This window comes from Mustelus asterias, chromosome 3 (assembly GCF_964213995.1).
Source record: "Mustelus asterias chromosome 3, sMusAst1.hap1.1, whole genome shotgun sequence".
Taxonomy (NCBI): Eukaryota; Metazoa; Chordata; class Chondrichthyes; order Carcharhiniformes; family Triakidae; genus Mustelus; species Mustelus asterias.
In genome coordinates this window covers 122,623,163-122,635,578 of record NC_135803.1, presented here as the reverse complement: position 1 = coordinate 122,635,578, position 12,416 = coordinate 122,623,163, and positions in this window count along the sequence as shown.

Sequence of the window (12,416 nt, the reverse complement as noted above, 5' to 3'; positions counted from 1 at the left end):
GCAAAGGGGAATCGGGAGTATTCGTCAACCACGTTGAGGAAATACACATTCCGATCTGTCGAAGGAAGGGGGCCCTTGAAGTCGACACTCAGTCATTCAAAAGGGCGAGTGGCCTTAATGAGGTGTGCCCTGTCAGGCCGGTAGAAGTGCGGCTTGCACTCTGCACATACCTGGCAGCTTCGAGTTATCGACCTGACATCCTCTATGGAGTAGGGCAGATTCCGAGCCTTTACAAAATAGAAGAGCCGAGTGATCCCCGGATGGCAGAGATCATTGTGGAGGGCCTGCAACCGGTCCTCCTGCACACTGGCATATGTTCCACGCGACAGGACATCTGAGGGCTCATTGAGCTTCCCCGGACGGTACATGATATCATAGTTGTAGGTGGAGAGTTCGATTCTCCACCTCAAGATTTTATCATTCTTAATTTTTCCCCTTAACGTGTTGTTGAACATGAAGGCCACGGACCGCTGGTCCGTGAGCAGGGTAAATCGTTTGCCAGCCAAATAATGGCACCAATGCTGTACGGCCTCCACAATGGCCTGAGCCTCTTTATCCACAGAGGAGTGCCGAATTTCAGGGCCTTGGAGGGTGCGAGAGAAAAAGGCGACGGACCTGCCCGCCTGGTTAAGTGTGGCGGCCAGGGCGAAATCAGATGCATCACTCTCCACCTGGAAGGGGATGGACTCATCGACAGCGTGCATCGTGGCTTTCGCGATGTCAGCTTTTATCCCTTCAAAGGCTAAGCGAGCCTCTGCTGCCAGGGGAAAAGAGGTAGATTTTATGAGCGGACGGGCTTTGTCCGCATAATTGGGAACCCACTGTGCGTAATACGAGAAGAAGCCTAAGCATCTCCTCAGTGCTTTGATGCTAGTGGGTAGGGGAAGTTCAAGGAGGGGACTCATACGGTCTGGATCGGGGCCGATGACCCCGTTTTCCACCACGTATCCGAGGATTGCTAGGCGGTGCTTGCTGAATATACACTTCTCCCTGTTATAGGTCAGATTCAGGTGAGACGCAGTGCGTAAAAACTTCAGGAGGTCCTGCTGGTCATGGCCGCAGATAGTGACGTTGTCCAGGTACGGGAAGGTAGCCCGTAGCCCGTTTTGGTCCACCATTCGGTCCATCTCACGCTGGAAGACCGAGACCCCATTAGTGACGCCAAAAGGGACTCTTAAAAAGTGGTAGAGATGGCCATCCGCCTCAAAGGCCATGTATTTGCGGTCCTCTGGGCGAATGGGGAGCTGGTGGTAGGCTGACTTCAAGTCGATGGTGGAGAACACCCGGTACTGCGCAATCTGGTTGACCATGTCAGATATGCGCGGGAGAGGGTACGCGTCCAGCTGCGTGTACCTATTAATGGTCTGACTATAGTCTATGACCATCCGGGGCTTGTCTCCAGTCTTGACCACTATGACTTGTGCTCTCCATGGGCTAGTGCTAGGTTGAATGACCCCTTCCCTGAGGAGCCGCTGAACCTCAGATCAAATAAAGATCCGATCCTCAGCGCTGTAACGCCTGCTCTTAGTCGCGATGGGCTTGCAGCCTGGCACGAGATTTTCGAATAGGGAAGGCGGGGTAATTTTGAGTGTCGAGAGACTGCATGTGGAGCGCGCTGGACAATTTGGAGGCTGCTGTTCTCCCACTGAAAGTGGAGGGAGTGGCCCATCGTACTGCAGGGTCACACTCTTCAGGTGGACCATAAGATCTAGCCCCAGGAGTACCGGAGCGCAAAGGTGCGGTAACACGAGGAGCCTGAAGTTCTCGTAAACTGTGCCCCGCACCGTTAAGGTTACCACACAGCTCCCAAGAATGATAACAGATCTGGATGGATAAAGCTCTCCATGCTCCCGTTGTCAAACAGGCAATGCGTCAGGCGCCCGTTTACCTCTATGTCCATCATGGACTTGTCGAGTCTGTGAGGCTTGGCCTGGTCCAGGATGATTGACGCCACTGTTGGATCCTGAGTGTAACTGCAGGCAGCTGAGATAGCCGACAACGAGGATCCCTGCTGGTCTTCTGCGGCCGGTGTCGACCAAAATGGCTGTGCCCATGAATCGCACGTGGTCGATGATGTTGAAAACGACGGCACCCGCAGGTCGCACATGTCTTGCATCGTCGTCATAGGAAATGGCGGCGCCCGTGAATCGCATGTGGCTGAAGACATCGATGAGGCCGGAGACGAGGAGATTGATCCTGGGGAGTCACACGCAGCACTGCTGGGCTTGGAAGGGGTCTTTGCTCGGCACACTTTTGCATAGTGCCCTTTCTTCCCACAGGCGGAGAAAAACACCATCCTGGCCGGACATCTCAGACGAGGGTGCTTCGCCAATCCGCAGAAATAGCACCGTGGGCCTCCAGGAGCTGCCGCAGCCGTCAGGTCTGAAGTTGAGAGCATTATCGCGCAGTTCCGAGGAGCCGCCGAGTACAGTTGAGGCGGTGGCTGTACTTGCCACGATGTTCCCACGTGGTCGGTGGGGTAGGTTTCAAGACTTCTGGAGGCCGTTTCCATTGCATCGGCCAATTCTACCGTCTTAGCCAGGTCCAAGTTACCGTGTTCGAGCAGCCGCAGGCGAATATAGGATGAGCCGATTCCCACCACGAACGCATCTCGGATAAGATCGTTGGTGTATTGAGTAGCCGACACCTCCTTGCAATTGCAGGCTCTGGCTAGCTGTTGAAGTTCGCGCAGGTACTGTCCCGTAGTTTCGCCGGGCTGCCGCCGTCGTGTGGCTAATAGTTAACGAGCATGAATTTCGTTCGGCTGTTTATGGTACAGCTTCTTGAGTAATTCGATGGCCTCTTTGTAATTTTGGGAATCACGGATTGTTGCATACACAGTGTCGCTCACCCTTGCGTGGAGGACCCGCAATCTGTCGGCGTCGGACTGGACTGCTGTCGAGGCGTCGATGTAATCCTTGAAACACTTCAACCAATGGTCGAAAGTATTTGACACTCCAGCGGCACGCGGATCCAAGGTTAGCCGATCGGGTTTCAGCATCTGCTCCATTTTTCTTCGAACAAAATTTTCGGTATTTTGTTGTGAATAAAATTGATGCGCGATTAATTCACATGGGAGGCTAGGACGTACCCGGGAATAAAGGCTTTTATTCACAACAAGAATAGAGCATACTGCTTAACAATACTATCCCAGACTAAGGGCTACTAGGAAGTAGCAGTGACCTTTATACTCCTGAAAGAAGGCGGAGCCAAACGGAGTGTACCACAGAACAATGCTAACAGGTGGAACACCCCAACTCTAACCCCAACAGTAACAAGAGTAACATATGTACAAGTACCCATAGTGGTAACCATCTATGGTTCACCACACAACAATGGCAGGTAATGGGAGAGACATGGAGCGGCTCTTAGTCAACCATCTGATGGAAAGAAAGTTGGAGCCTTGAAATAACTCCAGACTGCATGTTAAAGTACATGTTGTCGCAGCAACTTGGACTGCTGGAGTGACTTATAACATACCAGCACCATTGATAGTATTGTTCTCATATGACTGCTAAAATATTACATTAAATGACAAGCAATTTATACAATTAGTTTCTGCCACAAGGTTAAAGATGATCAAATTTGACCTTCGCAGACTTCTGATTGACAAAAGAGTTCCAACTTTTGGAGTCAGCTGGCTCTCTCTTTGCCAAAGATACAAAATTACAGCAAAAATCTTGGCCCGGATTTGCCCAAGAAAAAAATTAAATGCCCAATGGGCGGGAAATCAAGAGAATTTCCTGCCCGTTTTTTGGGCGTACTTACCTGAATGAATCTCTGACACTGCATTACAGAGTGTCTCAGGGGGAATTCACGCTGACTAATAGGAGGCGCGGCCTATTCCCGCCCGAGAGGTCGGCAGCATGGTGCTGAGTGGGCCACTGTGCATGCGCCAATCTGTCAGTAGGGAGATCAGTACATGCGCTCTGCCCACCACCCCCCCTCCCACCCCCACATTGAAGGCCTCCCAATCACTGGCCTCCTGTTTATCTCCAAACCCCCACCCTGATCGCTGGCCTCCTGCTCATCCCCGAACCCCCCCCTCCTGATCACTGGCCTCCCGACACCACCTCCCCCCCCTCGCCGACCTTCCTGACCCCCATCTCTGATCGCTGACCTCCACGCCGATTTTCAGCACGCAGTTGACTATGCTGACTATAATAAAAAGGGTCTGGGAAATTTGCAACTGCACAGACGCCAATCGCGAATCCTGCTGAAGACTGATGTCTCCAGACTCACTGTGCTACTTGAGCAGTGCATTGGGCTAGGAGAATCCTGGCCCTTATCTGAGATTTCACAAATTACAAGGAAATGCAGATGAACATCATTAACAAAAACTAGGGACAACGTTCTTCTTATCTTATGACACTTGAGGTTTTACCCTCATTATGTTTTAGTTAGTAATAGTTTGGTACAAAGAAAGGTTTGCATAAAAGTTTACTATAATAAAAACAGGGCCGCAATGCGACTGGTCCTCATTATGATTTACTTAAGCTTGCTCCTTTGGGTTGGTGAGGCTATCATGGGAAAGAACATAAAGAATGAGATGGATTGATTTTGGGGGCAGAAATGCAATAGACACACTTTCTGCCCAATTTTGCTGCCTAAAAATGTTCTTTACCCTAATTATGTGCTAAAGCAACACTGAAGTAGTTTGACACTAAAGTATACTTAGCTTTTGAAAAACACTTTAAAAAAAATACATTGTGATGATACGAGAGAGATTCATTTTTGTCCAAATGTCATCATCATGAGAAACAAAAATGATTATTCCACTTTCCCCACATCACTAACATGCAGCACAACATCTACAATCCACAGGACTGGGTACAGACATAAATTTGCATTAGAATCTATTAGGAATATTGTACATTAGAAACCATGTTACCATCTCCAAGTGTCATTTCATCAGCAGCTTAATGAAGGTTGAAATTATCAGTTAGAATGAGAAATTAGTTAAACAGCTCAATTCAAGTATGTGAGAAAGGATTCCTTCTGTTAACAACATTGGCTTCAATGACTTAATGGGATCTTCCTGCTGATAATCATGCTGCAGGCTCCATATAAAACCAAACCCCTTAATCCTGGGATTTTCATAAGTATTAGTTGTCTATATGGTAAATGTAAAAATATTTGCCTGCATATCTTACACTACAACAATCACACAGCTCATTTCTGACAAAGGCTGAAGGTAAATTGGCTGCATTCAATTAGTAGACTACATGGTCAGTGTTACAGTCTGATGTTATGGCTTCTGCATCTACGTTGCAAAGAAGTGGCATTCAAATATTTCCCGCCACAGCCTACAAAGCACAAGTCCAACAATGTGTTAGTCTGCCATATCAATTAATGTAGCACAGTTTCCCAGGGCCATTAGTAACACAAATGCCATCAAATTTCTTTTAGAACAATTAGAAATGAGCTCCATATTTGTGTGTTATACACCATTAATTATATTAAATAGAGCAAACTCCTGTTGCATAATTTCAGAGAGTAGAATAGAGATATAGAATGGTTACAGTTTGCCCATCTTGTTCATGCTAGCTCTCTGCTGTCAGCAACTCAGCTAAATCCACCCCCTTATCTTCTCCCTGTAGCCCTGCAAATCTTTTCATTTCAGATAATTATCCAATTCTTTTATAAGAGCCATGATTGAATCTGCCTCCACAACATTCTTCGGCACTCTATTCCGTATCCTCGCCACTTCCTGGGAAAAAAAATCTTTTTCTCTTGTCGTCTTTTGTTCCTTTTCCAATCATTTTGAATTGGTGTCCTCTGGTTAGAACATAGAACAGTACAGCACAGAACAGGCCCTTCGGCCCACGATGTTGTGCCGAGCTTTATCTTCCACAAATAGGAAGTTTTTCCCCATCTACTCTGTCCAGATCCCTTACGATTTTGCACACCTCTATCAGATTGTCGCTCAACTTTCATTCCTCCAAATGGAACAGTGCTAAATTTCCCAGTCTAACCACATAACTGAAATTCATCCTTGGAACTATTTTCGTCAATCTGTACAGCACTCCCTCCAAGCGCCTTCACATCTTTCCTAAAGTGTGGTGCCCAGAATTGGACACAATATTCCAGTTGAGGTCGAACCAATGTTTAATCAAGGCTCGATGTTACCTCCTTGATTTTGTACTCTATGCTCCTAGTTCTTTACCATTTACCACTACTCTCTGTTTCTTGTCACTCAGCCAACTTTGTGTCCATGCTGCCGCTATCCCTTTTATTCCATGGGGTTCAATGTTGTTGACAAGCCTGTAATGTGGCATGTTATAATTCCATGATTTATATCGAAAATGACTCTCTGCATTTATTGGGCTGAAATCGATGCTTGATGTTTAACAGATTGAACAACAGCATTTCAACGTCTTCCAAAAGCAGCTTCTAAGATGGCCAAATATTAACATAGCTGTACCCTGCAAATTACAAAGCTATTGTAACCGAGCCAGACTGCCTAGAAGAATCCACCAGAGACAATCACCTCAATCACCCCTGACTGGGCTCTCTCTCTTTCTTTCTATCCATCCCACAAGCTTGAGGCCTACCTTTTGTTTGACCAGCCATACATAATGGGGAGCATCTAAAACCAACCTAGCAACTGCTGACTCCAGGAAACCAAATAAAAATCATCCATAAACATCCTTAAGTCATCCCATTGCAGAATTCGGAAAGACTGCTGAAACCAATCTGAAATCATCAATCTACTCTATCTGTATGTAACTTTTTTTGGACTTTGAAACTGCTTAAACTATCCTCCCCTTTATAACTTACTTGAGTGTGTGAGAGCTCTTGAATGTATGTATGTGTCAGTTGGAGTGTTCTTGTTATTCTCATTTAGATTGGATGTTAAGTACAATAAATACAATCTCCTTTTCTTCTTAAAAACTTACAGGGAAATTTGCCCGTGTGTGTCTTTTACAGTCACAGCACCTAAACAGATAAACACTCACTGAATTGGCAGGTATACTCTTGAATACAAAAACCCTGTTGTGGTCATACAGGGTGGAGCCTTCTGCTTCCAGAGATAGTGAGCTTGGAAGTATGAAGGGTGGGGTGGGGTGGGGTGGGGTGGTGGCGTACCTAAGCCCAGCTGCCTCCTGCCTCCACTGGAATTAAGTTCTGGGCGGGCAATCCGTACCCCCACCCTCCCTCCCCCACATTCCCCGCTGCCTCCAATTCAAACCCTTAAGTGTCCAAATAATTACCAATTAAGGGCCTCTTCTTGCTGTTGTTGGGATTAACCAAACTCCAGGTGAGCTCGCAGGACTGGTAAAAGAATGCATGGTGCCCGTACCCCACTCTCCCTATAACACCCAATCTCCCTACAACCCCCACACTGAAAACCCCCTCTTCCTCCACTTAGAACCATAGAAAATTACAGCTCAGAAACAGGCCTTTTGGCCCTTCTTGTCTGTGCCGAAGCATTTTATGCCTAGTCCCACTGACCTGCACTTGGACCATATCCCTCCACACCCCTCTCATCCATGAACCCGTCCAAGTTTTTCTTAAATGTTAAAAGTGACCCCGCATTTACCACTTTATCCGGCAGCTCATTCCACACTCCCACCACTCTCTGCGTGAAGAAGCCCCCCCTAATATTCCCTTTAAACTTTTCTCCTTTCATCCTTAACCCATGCCCTCTGGTTTTTCTCTCCCCTAGCCTCAGCGGAAAAAGCCTGCTTGCATTCACTCTATCTATACCCATCAAAATCTTATACACCTCTATCAAATCTCCCCTCAATCTTCTACGCTCCAGGGAATAAAGTCCCAACCTATTCAATCTCTCTCTGTAACTCTGTAAGTCACTTCATAACTTATCTTTCTCCTGGTCCTGTGACTTCGTTGTGAGATGTGGCAGGCTGTACGCAGAAGAGTCAGTGCCAGCCTTTCACCAGTTCTCCAGTCAGTAGGCAGGAACTTGGCACCAATGGAAAATTCCACCTGAAGACTTAGAGATGATGGAAGCCAATCTACCTCCCACTTCTCACCTGACCATGACAGACACTTCAACAACACCTTCTGGGAGTCCATATGGATGTTTCACATTATCATCATCACACTCGCATTGAGCTCATCAAAAACTTAATTAAATTAGTTAAACATAATTTGTCTTTAACTGATCTGCATTGGCTTTCAATAATTAATTCATATTTGTCCAAGTGATTAATTTTGTGCTGAATTATCATTTCTAAAAGCTTTCTCATCATTGTGGTTAAATTGATTGGCCGGTAGTTGCTGAGTTTACCATTATATCCTTTTTTGAACAAGAGTGTAACATTTGCAGTTCTCCAGTCCTCTGGCACCACCCCATATCTATGAAGAATTCAAAGATTGTGGCCAATACTTCTGCAATTTCCTCCTTTACTTCCCTCAGTATCCTGGGATGCATCTGACCCAGTCCTGGTGACCTATCAACTTTAAGTACAGCCACCTATTCTAATACTTTCTCTTTTTCAATTTTTAACCCCTCTAGTTTCCCAAATATCATAGAATCAGAATCCCTACACTGCAGAAAGAGACCATTTGGCCCATCGAGCCTGCATTAACAACAATCCCACCCAGGCTGTATCCCCATAACCCCACATATTTATCCTACTATCCCCCCCTGACACTCAGGGACAAATTAGCATGGCCAATCAATCTAACCTGTACATCTTTGGACTGTGGGAGGAAACCGGAACACCCGGAGGAAACCCACGCAAACACAGGGAGAATGTGAAAATTCCACACAGACAGTCACCCAAGGTCAGAATTGAACCTGAGTCCCTGGCACTGTGAGACAGCAATGCTAACCACTGTGCCACCGTGCTGCCCATTGTGCCACAGTACCACCCATATTTCGTCTCTCACAATGACTTCTTCTTGACAAAGGCACATGCAAATTATTAATTTAGCACCACAGATATGTCCCCTGCCTCCATGCATAAACCCTCCCATTTGTTGTCTAATGGGCCATACTCACCCTTTTAATCATCTTTGACTATTTTTAGGCCTGCAGAAGACTTTTAGATGATCTCTTCTGTTGGCTGCCAGTCGTATCTCAAACTCTCTTTTAGCTACTTTTACTTATTTTTGCACTTTCGCTCTGAACTTTCTATATTCAGCCTGGCTCTCATCTTGTATCCAACTACCACTTTAAACATTCACTCCCTCCATCATTGACCCACAGTGGCAGCAGTGCGTACCATTTACAAGATGCATTGCCGACAACAAGACCTTCCAAACACATATCCTGTGTTACCAAGAAGAACAGGGGTAGCCAATGCAGAGGAACACCACCACTGAGTAACTCACCATCCTGCCTTGGGGTTATATCACTGTTCTTCCATTGTCCCAGGGCCAAAATCCTGAAACTCCCTCTCTGACTTACACCAAATGGACTGTAGGGATTCAAGAAGACAGCTGACTACTAAATTCTCAATGGAAATAAGGAATGGCCAATAAATGCTGGCCTTGGCAGTGACGCTCACAACCCAAGAATGAAGAAATTTTAAAAAACCTGCCCTCTGCTACATTCTCTATGGCACTGTCTCTACCAATCAGGTTCCACTTGCCAACCAATCAGCACTCTCTTCTCATGCAGTATAAATTGTTGTTCCCTTTACTGCTGTGTTATTTTGTGTCGCTGTTCTGATGAGTACAAGACAAAAAACTTTGGTAGCATATCTTCTTTTTCCACAATGCTGAAAAAAAAATGAATAGCAGTTGCGATTACTTTGTCGTTAACCAGCTTTTTGCTCTCCTGGTCTGTAAATCAATTTATTCTTGGACCATTTATGTCCTCCTTTAGTTTAGTCTGTTCCATGTCTCATCTTTTGAGATGTGATAACATCAAGGTGTTAACTACTTTTTCTGAAGAGCAGCTTTTCATTTTGGTGAGTTCAGAGTCACACCACACAATCAGGTTTCGCACTGAAAGGATTATTTTGTCCTACAGATGAAAACAAAGATGATAAGGCAAAGGATGATTTATCACATTATTACACAAAAAAGTAAAAGTGATGAAAGCAGATTTGTCATCTCATGACAAGTTGGGAAATGCTGACCTTTATTTCACACAGTTTTTTAAAAATAAGAATAAAATTAGAATAAGTGTGGGCATTTCTTTTCTTAGGCTGTCTTCTTGTGATGTGGCTGTCACTGGTAGCACATTGTTTATTGACATTCTTGATCAGCCTGAAGACATTGAAGAGTCAGCTGTGCAATGTGGAGTCACACGTAGGTCAGACCGTGAATATAATTCAGCAAATGTAATGGTCATTTTCTGGTGCTGGCCCAAAAATACCAGATTTCAGTAATTTGGGATTTAAACTCACAAAGGTAGCCTGGCAAATAAATTTGTAGAGTGTATTCGGGACTACTTCTTGGAAAAGCACGTTCTCGAGCCAACCTGGAAGTAGACTATTCTAGACCTGTTAATGGACAATGAGGCAGAATTAATCAATATAAAGTTTATAAAGTTTATTTACTGGTGTCACAAGTAGGCTTACATTAACACTGCAATTAAGTTACTGTGAAAATCCCCTAGTCGCCACACTCCGGCGCCTGTTCAGTTACACTGAGGGAGAATTTAGCATGGCCAATGCACCTAACCAGCACATCTTTCAGACTGTGGGAGGAAACCGCAGCACCCGGAGGAAACCCACGAAGACATGGGGAGAATGTGCAGACTCCGCACAGACAGTAACCTAAGCCAGGAATTGAACCCGGATACCTGGCACTGTGAGGCAGCAGTGCTAACCACTGTAAGAGACAATAGGCGATAGCAATAACATGATAGAATTTCACATTCAGTTTGAAGGGGAGAAGTGCGAGTCGAAGACCAACTTTAAGCTTAAATAAAGGCCATTTTAAGGTATAAAGGCAGAGCTGGCTAAAGGAAACAACATTAAAATGCAAGAATTTAGAAGTGCAGTGACAGAATTTTAAGGAGCTCTTTAATAACTCAGCAAAGATTTATCCCTGGTGAGAAAGAAAGAGTTTTTAAGAAGGATGCAGCGTCCGTGACTAAATTAGAAAGTTAAGGCTCGTATCAGATTGATAGTATCACCTATAAAGATTAGTGGACAGATTAAGAGCCAGCAAAAGAATGACTAAACAAATAGAGGGGGAAAGCAGAGTCAGAGATAAAGTTATCTAGTCATATAAAAACAGGTAGTTAAAGTTTCTACAGGCATTTAAATAGGAAAACAGCATCTAAAGTCAATATTGGTCCTCAAGGGAGTGGGTCTGGGGAATTGATAATGGGAAACAAGGAAATGGGGGAGATATTGAAGAGGTATTTTATGACCATAGAAGACTTCGAAAATTAGAGGCTTGGGAATCAAGAAGTGAAAGGGAGGAAGGGACTTAAAACAATCAGCAAGGAAAAGGTGCTGGGAAAAATATTAGACCTAAAGGCTGATAAGTCCCCAGGACCAGATGGTTTGCATCTTAGGGTCTTGGCATCAGAGATATTGAGGCATTGGTGATAAAAATTCTAAATTCCTTAGATTCTGGATGGGTCCCAGTGGATGGGAAAATAGCTAATGCAACATCTTTATTGAAGAACAGGGGAGACAGCAAAAAACGCTAGGCTATTTAGCTTAACACCCATCATTGGTGAAGTTGCTAGATTCCATTATTAAGGAAGGTATAGCAGGACACTTAGAAAATCATAATGAGCTTTTGTGAAAGGGAATCTGTGTTTAACTAATTTATTAGAGCTCTTTGAGAAAGTAAATGAAAAGTGGAAAAAAGGGCACCTGTAGATGTGGTGTACTTGGATTTCCAAAAGGCATTTGATATGGTGCCACATCAAAAGTTATTGCAAACAATAAGAACACATTGTGTAAGGGATAACATATTAGCATAGAAAAGGATTAGTTAGCCAACAGGAAGCAGAGTAAGGATAAATGGGTCATTTTTGTACTGGCAAGCCGTAAATGGTGGAGTGCCATAATGATGAGTTCTGGGGTCTCAACTATTTACAATCTATATCAATGACTTGGATGAAGGGACCAAATGTATGGTAGCTAAATTTACCAATGGCATCAAAATAAATGGGAAAGTAAATTGTCAAGAAGACATAAAGGGCAAAATTTTACTGGCACACCCACCCAAGGCTTGTGCGATCCCACCCAAGGCCACGGAGAATGCTGTTCTGCGAGCCTCGCCCGACCCCGGAATCAGGGTGGACGTGCCGGTAAAATTCCGAGGAAAGAGTCTACAAACATTTATGATCCTAGGCCAGAACCCCACTTTTTTGGTAAGATTTGATTAGGAACAAATAATGTTTTGTTTAAAGTAGAGAAAGTTTGAGATTTAAGTCACTTGCTCTGTGAAGAAAGCCACAAGATAGCATAGGTTTTGAACAAACAAAAATAAACTTTACTATGCAAGGCCAGAGAGATAAAACAACTGACAAT